Consider the following 16,286-nt stretch of genomic DNA (forward strand, 5'->3'; position numbering starts at 1 on the left):
AAAACTGGGCTTTGCAATTTTATCCGTATGTGTGTGTGTGCGTGTATGTGTGTGGTGTGTGTGTGTGTCTGTCTGTCAACACGATAACTTGAGTACCGTTAACGCTGGGTTGATGAAATTTCATATATAAGTATAATATTTCCGCTATTTCCGATTTCTCAAAAAACGCATAATATGAATTTATAAAGTACTAATAATATTCCGAACTATTATACACATATTATTTGCCGTTTACTTGGTGCGCGACTCTTTTTTTTTCTGCGAGATTCTATTCTATTTTACAAAGTTTAAGTAATTAAAAACGGATTAGAAATCATGTCTATATCCCGAGTTGCCATCCCTCGTGGTGTTAAATAAGAATATTAAAAAATAAATGCGCACCAAATTAATGTAAATAATTGAGTGGAAAATTAGTGCTTGATCAAGGAAACATTGATTAATTCTTACTTTCTCGTATATACGAAGTATAGAGAAAGTCTTGTAATCGTGCAAAAAAAAAAATCGAGATTTTTGCGAATCTCGACGTTTTACACCTCACTGATACGGAAAAACATAATTTTGCAATCTTGTCCGTATGTCTGTGTGTCTGTGTGTGTCTGTCTGTCTGTGTGTCCGTGTGTAAACACGATAACTTGAGTACCGTTACAGCTAGGTTGATGAAATTTCATATATAAGTATTTAATCAAAATCGTAGATCCGTATCAACTTTTGAGCGATTTCCGATAACCGGAAGTGGTACTTTTTCTACTTTGAATTTTTCAAAAGCCTATAACTTGAGTACTATTTCAGATAGATAAATGAAATTTGATATGTAAGTAAAAGATCAAATTATCTACCTTCTTTCAAATTTTGAGTAATTTCCGTTGACCGGAAGTACTTATTTACGCTATTTCCGATTTCTCAAAAAACGCATGTAAATTTATAAAGTACTAATAATATTGCGCACTATTATGCACATCTTTATTTAGCGTTCACTTGGTGTGCAATTCTTTTTTCTACGAGATTAAATTCTATTTTAAAAAGTTTGAGTATTTAAAATAGATTAAAAATCATGTCTAGAAGTCTATATCCCGAGTTGCCATCCCCCGTAGTGTCATATTAGATTATTCGAGAAAGTTTAGGGGAGATCACTTCCGGTTTATTTTGAAAAGTTACTTAAACATCAAATTCAGCTAAATTTTGTATGTCACAATGAATTCTCACCGAGTCTACGTGAAAAGTTTTGAAGAAATGTGTCCAGTAGAAAAGATCTTTTTTCAGAAATCGGAAATAGCGTACAATAATACTTCCGTTCACCGAATCACTCAAAATTTGATCGAATCAAGAAAATAATTTCTCATACCTACTATTAGAATTTCGTCCCCCTAATTGAAAGTGAAACTGTACTCAAGATATCGCTAGTTTAGAAACCAGAAATAGAGTAAATTACCACTTCCGGTTATTGGAGGTCACTCAAAAATTGAGAGAAATTAAAATAGATCTTATACTTATGTCTGAGATTTCGTCTACCTAAGTGAAACAGTGCTCAAGTTATGGTGTTTATATTTAAATAGAGTAAATTATTATTTTTAGAGTAAATTACCACATTCGATTTCTGAAAAGTCGTTCCAATTTTGAAAGAAGCATGCACATACAATATTGTACTTATATGTGAAATTTCGTCCACCTAAGTTGTCGTGTTCATAAGCACACATACACAGACATACATACAAACTTGCAAAACTAAGTTTTTTTTCCGGCTCAGGGAGGTGTAAAACGTCAATATTTGTGAAAATCTCGGTTTCGATTTTTTTGCACGATTACTATAGATCCTCTATACTTCGAATACAAGAAAATAATAGTAATTAAGAGCACAGTATTTAAGACAAAATATTACAAAACGATACTAATTACCCGCACTTGGGTATAAATAGTATCAATGGTGAAGCCAAAAGCACCTTGGATGTAAAGATACTATTTTTAGCACTGATGAGTTTTTTCTATACAGCTATAAGTCTCTGTATAACCTAAGTTGTTGCAAAACGTGTAGTTCTACAAACATTGTTGGGTTGAGCATGACCCCCCCCCCCCCCCACTCGTTAAAATGTTATCAAATTATATTACTATGGGTCTTTTCTGGAGTATAGACTAAAAAGGCCAGGGTATGGCTATTTGTGTGAGAAAAGGCATTTTTCATGAAAAATATTATTTTTTTTCTACTTTTGTCATGTGTAGGCCTATATCCCGACCAATTGGCCACACACCAGCAACATTTTTTTTTTCTTTTGTCACTTTTTAATAAGTACGAACAAGAAAACAGGGAAGGCCAAGGGAGACGTGGAGGCGCACGGCGGGGAAGCAGCTGGCAGAGGCAGAACTGTCATGGGGGACTGACAGGTAGCAGCTGACAGAGGCAGGACTGTTATGGGGGACTGCCAGGTAGCAGCTGACAGAGGCAGGACTGTTATGGGGGACTGCCAGGTAGCAGCTGACAGAGGCAGGACTGTTATGGGGGACTGCCAGGTAGCAGCTGACAGAGGCAGGACTGTCATGGGGGACTGCCAGGAAAATTGCCGGTGACCGACACAAGTAGAGGGAGCTTTTTTTGTGGTGGCCCTCTGTGTCTTGGGCACAAAAAAAGAAAAGATGATGATGAATAAATAAAAAATATTATGAAAAAGAATCCGTCAAAAATTGTTGTGGGGCAAGTTGACACATTTTGTGGGTTTAGAAATTACATTGTGCAGCTAGAGAATATCATGTTTTTTTTATTGACTTTTATCTTTTATTTATATGAAAATTTAAATTAAAATTATGTATATTCACTGATGGCAATAATCTGCTGGCTTTATGTTGATTATTGGTCTGATATATCGATAAATTATATTTTATCCAATTCAGTAATAAATTGGGTGTCACACTGTGCGGTAACTTAAAATATGGTGCTTCCTAATCCAAATGCACAAAGCTTTATTTGCTGTAAAAAATGTTTTTTTTTTTTACTTGGCGTCTACAGGGGCAAGAAGTAACAATCTCGACTAGTGTTTCATCCTGGCGCATCTCTTCGGGGGAAGGGGGAACGGAGCTCCCCCTTTCCCCCCCTCCCCCCCCCCCCCAAGGAAGTCTACCGCACCATCACCTCCCCCGCCCCTTCCGAACGAAATGGAATTTATATAGAAAACCAGAGTTTCTTCCAGGCATCTCTTCGGGGGGGGGGGGGGGGGGGCTTAGCCCCCACGAAAAAAATTTACCGCCCCCCCCCCCCCGAACGAAATGAAATTTGTATAATTTATATAGAAAATATATACTTTTAACAGTGTTCACCCCCTCCCCCCCCCCCCCGAAGAAAGTTTACCGCCCCCCCACCCCCCCCCCCCCGAAAATTTCAAGTGCCCCCCCCCCCCCCCCGGAGAAAAAAGTCTGGAAGAAACACTGTAGAAAACATACACTTTTAACAGTGTCCGCCCCAAAAGACAGACTTTGCAGCTAGTTCAGTAATATCTTTTTTTAAATTGCCTACAAAAAATAACTAAGACGCTCAAGTGCCCTTTTGTTTTAAACATACGATGAAAATTGAAAACTTGGTTCAGGCCTACAAAAAGAGTCACAAATATTGGAGAGAGCGTTGAGCTTATGCTGCCTCTAAATCCCGCCCATGCCGATAGCAACAGGTCAAGTTTTGCATACCCAATTTCACTGTCTGCGGGCTGCTCCGAACACAAATCGAATATTTCCTAAGGCTTCATAATGTAGTGTTTTTTTTTGTGTGTGAATTTGTTTGTTTGTTTTTTTTTTAAATCATAAAGGAATGACAAAATGCTTTCCATACTTAATAATAAGCCTATTCAAGAGGGCATTTATTGTAGGGTTTGGCTTTAAAAACTTTAAAAAAATATTTTTAAAAATCTCTGGAATTTGAAAAACAATGTTGATCTTGATCTAGAATCTAAAAAATAATGTTTTAATTTCAAGAAAATAGCGTTCGTTTATTCCTTAATACCACAGGCGACCTTGGAGCGGGGAAAAAAGAGCCCGCTGTGCAAAAGTGAGGCGATGGCTCCTTCAGCAATGAGAGCTCCCCATCGCACGGAGGTAGTAATTGTGACATAACATAACTAAAATGGCTGCCATTTTCTACCCAGTTGCCCCACATTTACCTAGTAGGAGAGAAAATATAAAATCTTTTGCGTAGCCTAAATTTATTCACATGTAAGTACATTTTTATTAACTGCATGAATTTTGCAACACTTTTCGTTTCATTACAAATGTATGTGTTGCGTAATCAAAGTGTAATCCAAAATAACTAAATGACCTAGATCTCCAGACAAGTTTTTTTTTCTTCTAATTTTATTTTTATTTGGGCGATTCGGGTCTCGCTCAACCCAATCCTTTGCTCGGACTTATTCATTATGTGTGGCCTAGAAATCGAAATCTAGAATCTAGATTTACGTATAAGTTTGCTGAGTTTAAACACCTTCGGCATGATCGTTCGCGATTATAAATAGATCTAGATCTAGACGCTCAGTTGTGTCTCTAAAATTTATAACTTTAAAAAAAATCTGTCTGCTAAGAAGCAGTGCTGCGCGCTTCAGTATTTTATGCAGGCCAAGGCCTCGCCCCGAGACCGAGACAACAGCTGAGTGTAGCGTAGATCCAAAGAAAACGAGACAGTCCGCTTGGAAGCAAGCATTTCAATTGCGTGCTTTTACAATTCCACCATGTGTTGTTAATTTCTTTAATTCAGTTTGTTATATTGATCTACCTTATTAATTGCTGTAGGCTGTTGGTTGTTATGTAATATTATTATGTAAATATGTAGGCCCCACTTTCAGAGAGCAGTAATTTTATTGCATTATGATTGTTCAATAAAGTTGAAACAGACATTTGTAAAAAAAAAATTCCTAGAATCTAGTCTTAAGTCTAGATTAGATCTAGGATCTAGATCTCGTAGATATATAGATATAGATCTAAACAGAATTCTTGAGGGTTTTGATTTCTAGTGTCCAGTTGAGTCAAGATCTATTGAATTTAACTTGTGTAACACCAGATAGTAGATAGATCTAGATCTATCTGTAATCTAGATTCCATTTATGATTAATTCCAACCAAAAATAATAAATTAATTTTGTTAGGCTAGGTCATTTTATTAGCTTAAATATAGATTCTAGATCTCTAATTCAGTAATAGTTTCATACTTAATCACCAGACCTTGCAAAAACTTTTTTCTTCTTGAACTTAGATCCTACAAAACTAAAACAAATGCTTTTACTTTTACAATAGACACGGTTTCTTTCAGACATGTTTCCCTTGTTTGGTGCGCATTGTTAAAAGTAGGCCTATACATTTTCTGTCTTGTAGGCTTATATTTTTTGGCTAAGGGGATGGGGCGGAGGAAGAGAATGTGTTGGAGAGGTGGGGGGGGGGGGTGGTGCTAGATGCCTGGAAGAAACACTGGGCGTACTTTTAATTTTACTAACAGATCGCAATATTTACTTTGAAACTTGTTAGGCCCCTTGGGACATTTTATTAGATAATTATAGGATATTGGCCTGATTACGATTTTTTTAATAAAAAAAAGCATCTAGGCCATAGGCCTATATATTTGTCTTTCATTATATTATGTGTCTTGAGAATATAAATTAATTAGGCTACAGTTATTATTTTGTATCATCACAGTTTTGAAAACTAAAGTGTCTCTTATTATTATAATATAGATTATATAGGCTTATTGAAAAAGGTGTACGTCTTGTAATTTGTTAATTGAAAATAAGTTTTAGGTTCTATTAGATAGGCTATAGGCTCTATAGATAAAAATATAGGCCCTACCAACTTCAATTTTAACTTTTAATTACTTTTTTGTGTAATTTGTCACAATTTTTTAACAGACTTTTTTGCTTGCGATATCCAAGTTATCTGAGGCTGCTTGCCTCAACTGGTGACATATTTGTATCTTAGAAATTATCTTTTATTTCAAGCAGCGCTAGAGAAAGCTTTAGTTTAGACTTCTGTGAGTTAACAGTCATGCTGGTGGTTTTAACTTGTTATTCTGAACTAAACAATTCTTTTTGACATGGATGGAAGGATATTAGATAGATGATGGATCATTTTAACATTATAAGCTTTTTCTAAATAGTACAAAGACACCTTAGTTAGGCTCACGACAAAAGATCTAGATCCAGCTCTATTTTTCCAAAGAGTGGACACAGAACACCATTATTTTCAAGTCACAAATTGATCAATAATATGTGAGCAGCAATAATTTCTTCAAAAGTTCACAGTTGCACATACACGTTTAGTTGTAAAGTGTATGTATGAATGTTTGGAGAAGCTTTAAGACTTTATATCTGAGACTGAATCTAAAACAAAAGTATACAACTTCAATTCATAGTTGCATAGATTCTAGTTGTAACATTTTTGGACAAGGTTTCAAACTTGGACGAAGGTAATTTTAATTTTATGCTAAAAAATAATACTTTTTTTTATTATAATATGTAGGCTTATTAGAAATTCTAAAGTTAAAATTTGGATTTTACTGTAGGAGCCTAAATATTGAAATTGATTTTGTCATTGAGATTTTGATTTTTTAAAAACTTTTTTATGTTTGGTCTCTAGGGAAGGTTATGGCTCTCATTTTGATTTCATTGCATTTTCTGAGGAATTGATTGAAATGTTACTTGTTACTATTTTCTACTTGTTTTATTCAATTTTTTTACACATTTATTTTTGAGATCACAAAAAAAAATATGATCAATTTGCTGTAAAAATTAAAAACCTTATAATCACAAATATTGTTATCAGTTACATTTTAATAAGCACTTACATTTCCAAAAAAATATAATTGATAACGATATATGTCATTGTAAGGTTTTTATTTTTGACAGTAAATTAATCTTTTTTTTTTGTGATGTACCAACATCGCTTAATATTCACATAAACAGCAGTACAGATAAACTACCCTAATGATAACTTGTTGAATGAAATGAATTAGTTTATTTTCAAAATTTCTATGAACCATCAGTCAAAAAGTGCAAACCACACCCTCACAAAAGTACCATGCACAATGTTTTCTTTTTAAAGTGGGAATCCCCAGCCTTGGTTTTTTTCTTTCTTTCATAATTTAACGCACAAATCTTATTAAGCATCTTACTTTAAAAACTGGATGAACAATCCTGGGTGTCTGGATGTTGTGCAGGTAATCTTCAAGTTTAATTTTGTTGAGAGGGTCAATAACCTGGTTATGTGGTGCTACATCGCAGGGCTTGCAATGACTGTTGTGTTGTTAGAAAATTTTATTTGTAATAGCTTATACAATGCGGATGACTGTTGTGTTGTTAGAAAATTTTATTTGTAATAGGTTATACAATGCAAGCCATTTTATGTTTACTAGTGCTACATCGCTTGGCTTGCAATGACTGTTGTGTTGTTAAAATTTTTAATTTGTTATAGGTTATACAAAGCATGCCCTTTTATATTTACTTGATATCATAACCAGAAATGACAAATCCAATAGTTTTTAACTACACTGCTCTGTGTGATTTTACTCACTTAACATTCAACCACTGATCATTTATATTATTGTGTACCACATTTGATGATTATTTTTAATTCTATAAAGTTGTTATGACTTTAACTTAGGTAAACTAGTATTCCTTACATATAAGTAAGTTTAATAAAGTACCTTTTAAGCTGAATGGTCCATGGGGCATATGACGGGATATTGTGTTAAACACTATGTCCAACCAGCTACTGGACATCCCCCCCTCCCCCCCCCCTCAAGTTAGAATCCTAACTCAAACTCTATACTATATATTTCCTTAATTCTAACCTTAAGAAAAAGGACAAAACCTAAGAATTCACCTCAGCCTAAAACTTAAAACAAAAAACAAAAGCCAACTCTAGACATTGGTTTATGCCTAACCTTCACCATAACACTAACCCTAATCCAAGTCCTGACACTAAGCATAAACCAGATCATAACACTAACCCTAATCCTAACCCTAAATCTAGCCATAGCCCTAACTTTAACCCTAACCCTAGCTGTACCTTAAGCTATGTCCATGGGGGGTAATGTCCTACTGTGCGGAGGGTAATTGACGGGGAGGGGGTAATGCCCCGTTCCCATCCAACCACCTTTACTTTCCCTCCCTACCTTGAGTCAGGTACCCATCAAAGCTGGGGGGACTCAGTGACTTTCTAAGGATAAGAGACTTTTGAGTTAGGAGTCACATGCTCTATCAATCCAACCTTGCTATCACATCTAATTTAGCCAAAAATTAACATCATAATAATTTGTCCACTAATTGTTGCTGTACAAGATTCTGGATAAACTTGCAAGTAACATTGGTCAGACTGTGACTGTAACATTGGTCATACTGAGACTGCAACATTGGTCATACTGAGACTGTAACATTGGTCAGACTGTGACTGTAACATTGGTCATACTGAGACTGTAACATTGGTCATACTGAGACTGTAACATTGGTCATACTGAGACTGTAACATTGGTCAGACTGTGACTGTAACATTGGTCATACTGTGACTGTAACATTGGTCATACTGTGACTGTAACATTGGTCAGACTGTGACTGTAACATTGGTCATACTGTGACTGTAACATTGGTCATACTGTGACTGTAACATTGGTCATACTGTGACTGTAACATTGGTCATACTGTGACTGTAACATTGGTCATACTGTGACTGTAACATTGGTCATACTGAGACTGTAACATTGGTCATACTGTGACTGTAACATTGGTCATACTGAGACTGTAACATTGGTCATACTGTGACTGTAACATTGGTCATACTGAGACTGTAACATTGGTCATACTGTGACTGTAACATTGGTCATACTGTGACTGTAACATTGGTCATACTGTGACTGTAACATTGGTCATACTGTGACTGTAACATTGGTCATACTGTGACTGTAACATTGGTCATACTGAGACTGTAACATTGGTCATACTGTGACTGTAACATTGGTCATACTGAGACTGTAACATTGGTCATACTGTGACTGTAACATTGGTCATACTGAGACTGTAACATTGGTCATACTGTGACTGTAACATTGGTCATAATGAGACTGTAACATTGGTCATACTGTGACTGTAACATTGGTCATACTGTGACTGTAACATTGGTCATACTGAGACTGTAACATTGGTCATACTGTGACTGTAACATTGGTCATAATGAGACTGTAACATTGGTCATACTGTGACTGTAACATTGGTCATACTAAGACTGTAACATTGGTCATACTGTGACTGTAACATTGGTCATACTGTGACTGTAACATTGGTCATACTGTGACTGTAACATTGGTCATACTGAGACTGTAACATTGGTCATACTGAGACTGTAACATTGGTCATACTGTGACTGTAACATTGGTCATACTGTGACTGTAACATTGGTCATACTGTGACTGTAACATTGGTCATACTGTGACTGTAACATTGGTCATACTGTGACTGCAAGGCCAAGGACCTGGGTTTAGGGTTGTTTCTTTTGTCAAGGTACTAGCTTTAGTGCTATTTCTTTAGGTCAATATCCTTTGTTTAGAACTATTTCTTAAGGTCAAGGATCTGGCTTTAGGGCTATTTCTTAAGGTCAAGGATCTGGCTTTAGTGCTATTTCTTTAGGTCAATATCCTTTGTTTAGAACTATTTCTTAAGGTCAAGGATCTGGCTTTAGGGCTATTTCTTAAGGTCAAGGATCTGGCTTTAGGGCTATTTCATAAGGTCAAGGATCTGGCTTTAGGGCTATTTCTTAAGGTCAAGGATCTGGCTTTAGGGCTATTTCTATAGGTCAAGGTCCTGGTTCTAGGGCTTTTACTTCAGGTCAGTTGTTCGACAGATGATAAAAGGAATTTGTTTTAGACGTATGGATGAGAACTGTTTAATGACACCACAAATAGAGGCCGTCTGTGGCTGGGAGCAGGACATTACCCACCCATTAGAGTAGTTACCCCCCCCCCCCCCCCTGCCAATTCCCCCTCCCGCCCAGTTTATAGGGCTAGCGTTAGGGTTAGCTATAGGTGTGGGTGGGGTGGACACATGTAGGACCCTAGAGCCCGTATTTCTTGAGTAACTTGTGGGGACACATGTAGGGCCCTAAAGCCCGTATTTCTTGAGTAACTTGTGGGGACACATGTAGGGCCCTAAAGCCCGTATTTCTTGAGTAACTTGTGGGGACACATGTAGGGCCCTAGAGCCCGTAATTCTTAAGTAACTTGTGGGGACACATGTAGGGCCCTAGAGCCCGTATTTCTTAAGTAACTTGTGAGGACACATGTAGGACCCTAGAGCCCGTATTTCTTAAATAACTTGTGGGGACACATGTAGGGTCCTAGAGCCCGTATTTCTTAAGTAACTTGTGAGTCCCATGTAGGACCCTAGAGCCCGTATTTCTTAAGTAACTTGTGGGGATACATGTAGGGCCCTAGAGCCCGTATTTCTTGTGTAACTTGTGGTAATACATGTAGGAACCTAGAGCCCGTATTTCTTAAGTAACTTGTGAGGACACATGTAGGGCCCTAGAGCCCGTATTTCTTGAATAACTTGTAGGGATACATGTAGGACCCTAGAGCCCGTATTTCTTAAGTAACTTGTGAGGACACATGTAGGACCCTAGAGCCCGTAATTCTTAACCCCTTAATGCCTGAATTATGTTCCAAGCGTGTAAAAAATTATTTGTGCTGATTTTCTCTCATCATACTGACACTGAATTTGAGGTATATAGTTGTTTTTAAATTTGGACTTATTTTTGATGATAATTACGGTATGTCGCGAAAACGCGACATCAGGCACTTATGGACCAAACAGTAATTTAATTTTTTTTTAGTCCGGGTCATTTTACTATTTTTACTGTCACGTGTTTCTCTAAATATCCATGCACAAACAATAAAATATCACAAACTGAACATACGGACTTGCAAGGAGATGTAGAATCACTTGCAAAACTCATGAAAACTATACTTTATTAGCTCAGGCATAGAGTTACATAACTCTGCTGCACCTGCTCACTGACTAACTCTTATGAATAGGTATTTTGATGTCTTGCTGTCGTAATTCTACTACACTACAGTAACACACTACATATGAAAGGACTTCCTTCAATGTGTAGAGTCTTAGTTGTCCACGGTTACGTAATTTTCGTGAACTCTTTTTCAAGGTCAACTATAAACACGCATATTTCTCATTTGACCTATATTTGCTATACACACAAAGCACTTGAACAAATACTGTCCTAAATGACAGTGTTCAGCCATTGTATATTCGTCCATGCTCAATGCAGCTGCAGTGGGTACTTAGTGTCACTGTTGTGGGTACTCAGTGCCACCGGTGTGGGTACTCACTGCTATTGTTGATGGTACCCTATGTTTCCGATTCGTGCTACGGCTATTGTTCTCGACTGATTCTGATATTGATTACCAATGACAATGCTGTAGCTACATATTGCCACTGGTATGGGTACTCAGTGCTGAAACAGTGGGTACTGAGTGTTGAAGCCATGTGTACTGAGTGCTGAAGCTGTGGGTACTCACTGTTGAAGCTGTGGGTACTCAGTGTTACTGCAGTGGGTTCTTGGTGTCACTGCTGTGGGTACTCAGCGCTGGAGCTGTTGGTAATCGATAACGTTGATGTGGTTACTCAGCCTTAGCAGTGGGTACTCAGTATCACCCTGTGAGTGCTTAGTGCTCAAACTGTAGTTGTCCAGTGTCACTGATGTTGGTACTCAGTGCTGAAGATGTGGGTACTCAATAACACTGCTGTCGGTACTAAATACCAGTATAATGCCACTAATGTGGGTATTCAATAGCACTGCAAAGGGTATGTTTGTCAGTACTCAACCTTACTGTATTTATTACAAGGTGTGGGTCTTTGCTCAGTGCTATTATTGTCAAGGTCACTGTGAAGACCTTTATTTGGTGGTATCCAGGATAGTGGACCACCACCTCACTTCCTGTTGTCTATTATGTTTTTTATGCTCTCCTAATATTTTACAATACTATTTCAAAGCTAAATTCGTCATATTGTACCCAGCAACATGATCACATTATTCAAGCATCGCTCTCTCTCCATATGCCAATGTCAATGAAACAGGTGAACTCTACTTCACCTACCACATGGACCGTAACGTTCTAAAGTGCACTTTTATATATAGGCGAAGACTATATTGTAAATCCTTTAACTATTTATAATCATACTTGAATGAATGACAGCTTGGCGATGCATCGTATTTCGTTATACCTGCTTGGCACCCAAGTTCCATTTGTTGTCTAATTGCCGGATGTCGCGAAAACGCGACAAACCGTAATTAGCAGATAACTTCCAAAATTATTCTCATTTGTGAATTACACTGTTTATATACATAAAAGAATGAATAATAAAGCTATTAGTATTTTTTGTAGCAAAAACGGATCACCTATTTAGTAATAATAATCAATGTAAGTAGGACGAATTCACGAAGTCAAAAAAATTACGATGCGCGTGACTCAAGAGAGTGTGACGTCATAAATTTCGACTTGACCACGTGACCGTTGGTACCGATACAACCGTCTGGATGTACCCAATACACAACGACCGGCAGCAGTAGGATAAATCTACATATGCGCAAATGCTATGCGCTAAATCGGTATGTCGCGAAAACGCGACTGTCGGCGTTAAGGGGTTAAGTAACTTGTTCTCACAGCCACTGAGGCATGAAACGTCACCAAAAGAACACCCTGCAATATTTTGAAGCGTCATCATCGACTACTTAAATCTGCGCTTTTTAATCTGAACAAAAATAATTGCGTGTATTACTTTTTGTGACAGAATAAAATGGTTTATTTTTCTCCTTTCTAGCGTGTTGAGGATTTCCATAAAAGTCTATTTGTACATACCTCAGTGCGTTTTCCTCAACCTAACACGTCTAGGCTATCATTATTATCTTGAATACAGAAGGTGGCATTGAATCCTGATATAATTAAACACTGGTATTTTGTATTCAGCGCTTTCAATCAATGTGAGCATAACGCCTTTCATGTCAAGCATTAAAGTAGTTTCAGGTTTATTTTGTTAAGTAAGCCACTTGCTCGAGTGATCGAACTTCTCGAAAACTTTATCACGGAGCCACAGTTGAAGTGTAATTAAGCGTTTCAGGTAGTTCATTAGTTGTTCTTTTTCAAACTCAGCCATTCAGTGGTACACAGCTAAGTGCTGCTTTATGAGGTGGTTATAAAATGAGTACTGCAGGCATACATGTAGGCTGTTTTACAGGACCAAAGCCCGCCCCTACCCCCTGATATACGTCTTTTAAGTATTCAATAAATTCACATGTAAAGGGTAGGACTGGACCCGGAGAAAATAGGCAAAATGGTAGCGGGCCGCAGTACCTCAGCACCAGCCTAGGCTAAATGGTAACGGGCCGCAGTACATCAGCACCAGTCTAGGCTAAATGGTAACGGGCCGCAGTACCTCAGCACCAGTCTAGGCTAAATGGTAACGGGCCGCAGTACCTCAGCACCAGTCTAGGCTAAATGGTAACGGGCCACAGTACCTCAGCACCAGTCTAGACTAAATGGTAACGGGCCACAGTACCTCAGCACCAGTCTAGGCTAAATGGTAACGGGCCACAGTACCTCAGCACCAGATAGTCTAGGCTAAATGGCACGGGACGGTAGGAAAAAAAAGAAGGAAACGTTTTATGAATTGCAATAAACATTATTTTTTCGTGCTGTTTAGATCAGCACCTTATGGGTTTTTTAGACATTAACGCAAAGATTATATTCTTTAAGTAAAGTATTTAGCTTTCCTACGGATTGATCCAATGTTAAATTGTGATGTGGATTGTGGCGGGTTTAATGTGGATATATGTGGATGTGATGTAGATATGGGAGGGTTTAATGTGGATGTAATGTAGATATGGAGAGATGTGATGTGAATATTGGTGGACTTTAATGTGGACACAAGTCAAGGGTGTGGACATGGCGGAGACGTATGAGGAAAGTTTGGTGCCTGTTGACTCAGGTCGCCCATGTACGTAAGAAAACTACATTATACCAACAGTAAGGATACGATAAAAAACGGGTGATGGCGCCGTGTATAGACAGTACACGGTTATTGAAATGTGAAACAAAACCTCACGCAGTCTCGTCAAATTAGTGTAAATTCCGTAAAATTTAGTTTCTTATAATATCCCCGATGCTTGAGTTGATGAAATACAAGTTTGTAGACTTTCATTATATGACGTTGCGTTAATACCGGGTTAGGCTTGCAGTGAATTACATATCGTTTTGTTTTTTCTTTTATAATTCATAGAGAATGTTATAATACTGATATATTTATGATACTTGTGATTAAAACGTGTATTATTTACAAGATAAGGTTTATATACTGCTGTTTGTTAGGCTGATTATTTACGATTATTGTGCGACGGAGTTAGATTTACATGCTATTTTGTATGTGAATAACCATTGTATAATTTGTTAATAATATAATTCTATCATATTTATACTTGGGTGTTATACAGTATATTATAATTGAGTTCTTTAAAACACGAGTAGTACAATATATTTTAGCGAAGCTATTCATAACATTAGAATACCAATGTAATATACCGGAGCTCTTCATTACATTAATTCACAATTTTATTACAACAGCTATTTTTAACATGAATCATACAGGCTATTGAATGATTGACCTAATTTAAACAGGACGGACACAAACTGTTGTATGATTGACCTAGTTATAGCTTGGACACTTCTGGGAGCTTGCCGTTTCTTTTTTTTTTTTTTTTAGAGTGACCCCGTGACCTAATTCTTGAGAAGCCGAGGCCACAAATCAATCTTAAATTTCCCATGGATGCTAGAGGTCCTGTGTTTGCTACATTTCTAATGCTGGCCCAATGTTTGCTACATTTCTAATGCTGGCCCAATGTTTGCTACATTTCTAATGCTGGCCCAATGTTTGCTACATTTCTAATGCTGGCCCAATGTTTGCTACATTTCTAATGCTGGCCCAATGTTTGCTACATTTCTAATGCTGGCCCAATGTTTGCTACATTTCTAATGCTGGCCCAATGTTTGCTACATTTCTAATGCTGGCCCAATGTTTGCTACATTTCTAATGCTGGCCCAATGTTTGCTACATTTCTAATGCTGGCCCAATGTTTGCTACATTTCTAATGCTGGCCCAATGTTTGCTACATTTCTAATGCTGGCCCAATGTTTGCTACATTTCTAATGCTGGCCCAATGGTTGCTACATTTCTAATGCTGGGCCAATGTTTGCTACATTTCTAATGCTGGCCCAATGGTTGCTACATTTCTAATGCTGGCAAAAATGTTTGCTACATTTCTAATGCTGGCCCAATGGTTGTTACATTTCTAATGCTGGCCCAATGTTTGCTACATTTCTAATGCTGGCCCAATGGTTGCTACATTTCTAATGCTGGCCCAATGGTTGCTACATTTCTAATGCCGGCCCAATGTTTGCTACATTTCTAATGCTGGCCCAATGTTTGCTACATTTCTAATGCTGGCCGAATGTTTGCTACATTTCTAATGCTGGCCCAATGGTTGCTACATTTCTAATGCTGGCAAAAATGTTTGCTACATTTCTAATGCTGGCCCAATGGTTGTTACATTTCTAATGCTGGCCCAATGTTTGCTACATTTCTAATGCTGGCCCAATGGTTGCTACATTTCTAATGCTGGCCCAATGGTTGCTACATTTCTAATGCCGGCCCAATGTTTGCTACATTTCTAATGCTGGCCCAATGTTTGCTACATTTCTAATGCTGGCCGAATGTTTGCTACATTTCTAATGCTGGCCCAATGGTTGTTACATTTCTAATGCTGGCAAAAATGTTTGCTACATTTCTAATGCTGGCCCAATGTTTGCTACATTTCTAATGCCGGCCCAATGTTTGCTACATTTCTAATGCTGGCCCAATGTTTGCTACATTTCTAATGCTGGCCCAATGTTTGCTACATTTCTAATGCTGGCCCAATGTTTGCTACATTTCTAATGCTGGCCCAATGTTTGCTACATTTCTAATGCTGGCCCAATGTTTGCTACATTTCTAATGCTGGCCCAATGTTTGCTACATTTCTAATGCTGGCCCAATGTTTGCTACATTTCTAATGCTGGCCCAATGTTTGCTACATTTCTAATGCTGGCCCAATGTTTGCTACATTTCTAATGCTGGCCCAATGTTTGCTACATTTCTAATGCTGGCCCAATGTTTGATACATTTCTAATGCTGGCCCAGTGTTTGCTACATTTCTAATGCTGGCCCAATGTTTGCTACA

At 37.7% G+C, this 16,286-nt stretch overlaps 1 protein-coding gene across 1 annotated transcript in view; it reads left to right on the plus strand.

Moving 5' to 3' along the window:
• Positions 1-4,111: 4,111 nt before the first annotated feature.
• The window catches only part of LOC131955160 (kelch-like protein 36), a 59,462-nt gene continuing 47,287 nt past the window's right edge, over positions 4,112-16,286 (plus strand). Inside the window, exon 1 of the mRNA XM_059319150.1 lies at positions 4,112-4,188. The gene's annotated coding sequence lies outside the window, so the exon portion shown is untranslated. The remainder of the gene's footprint in view (positions 4,189-16,286) is intronic.

Source organism: Physella acuta, unplaced genomic scaffold (assembly GCF_028476545.2).
Source record: "Physella acuta isolate Inbredline_101_S28 unplaced genomic scaffold, ASM2847654v3 ptg001057l, whole genome shotgun sequence".
Lineage (NCBI taxonomy): Eukaryota > Metazoa > Mollusca > Gastropoda > Physidae > Physella > Physella acuta.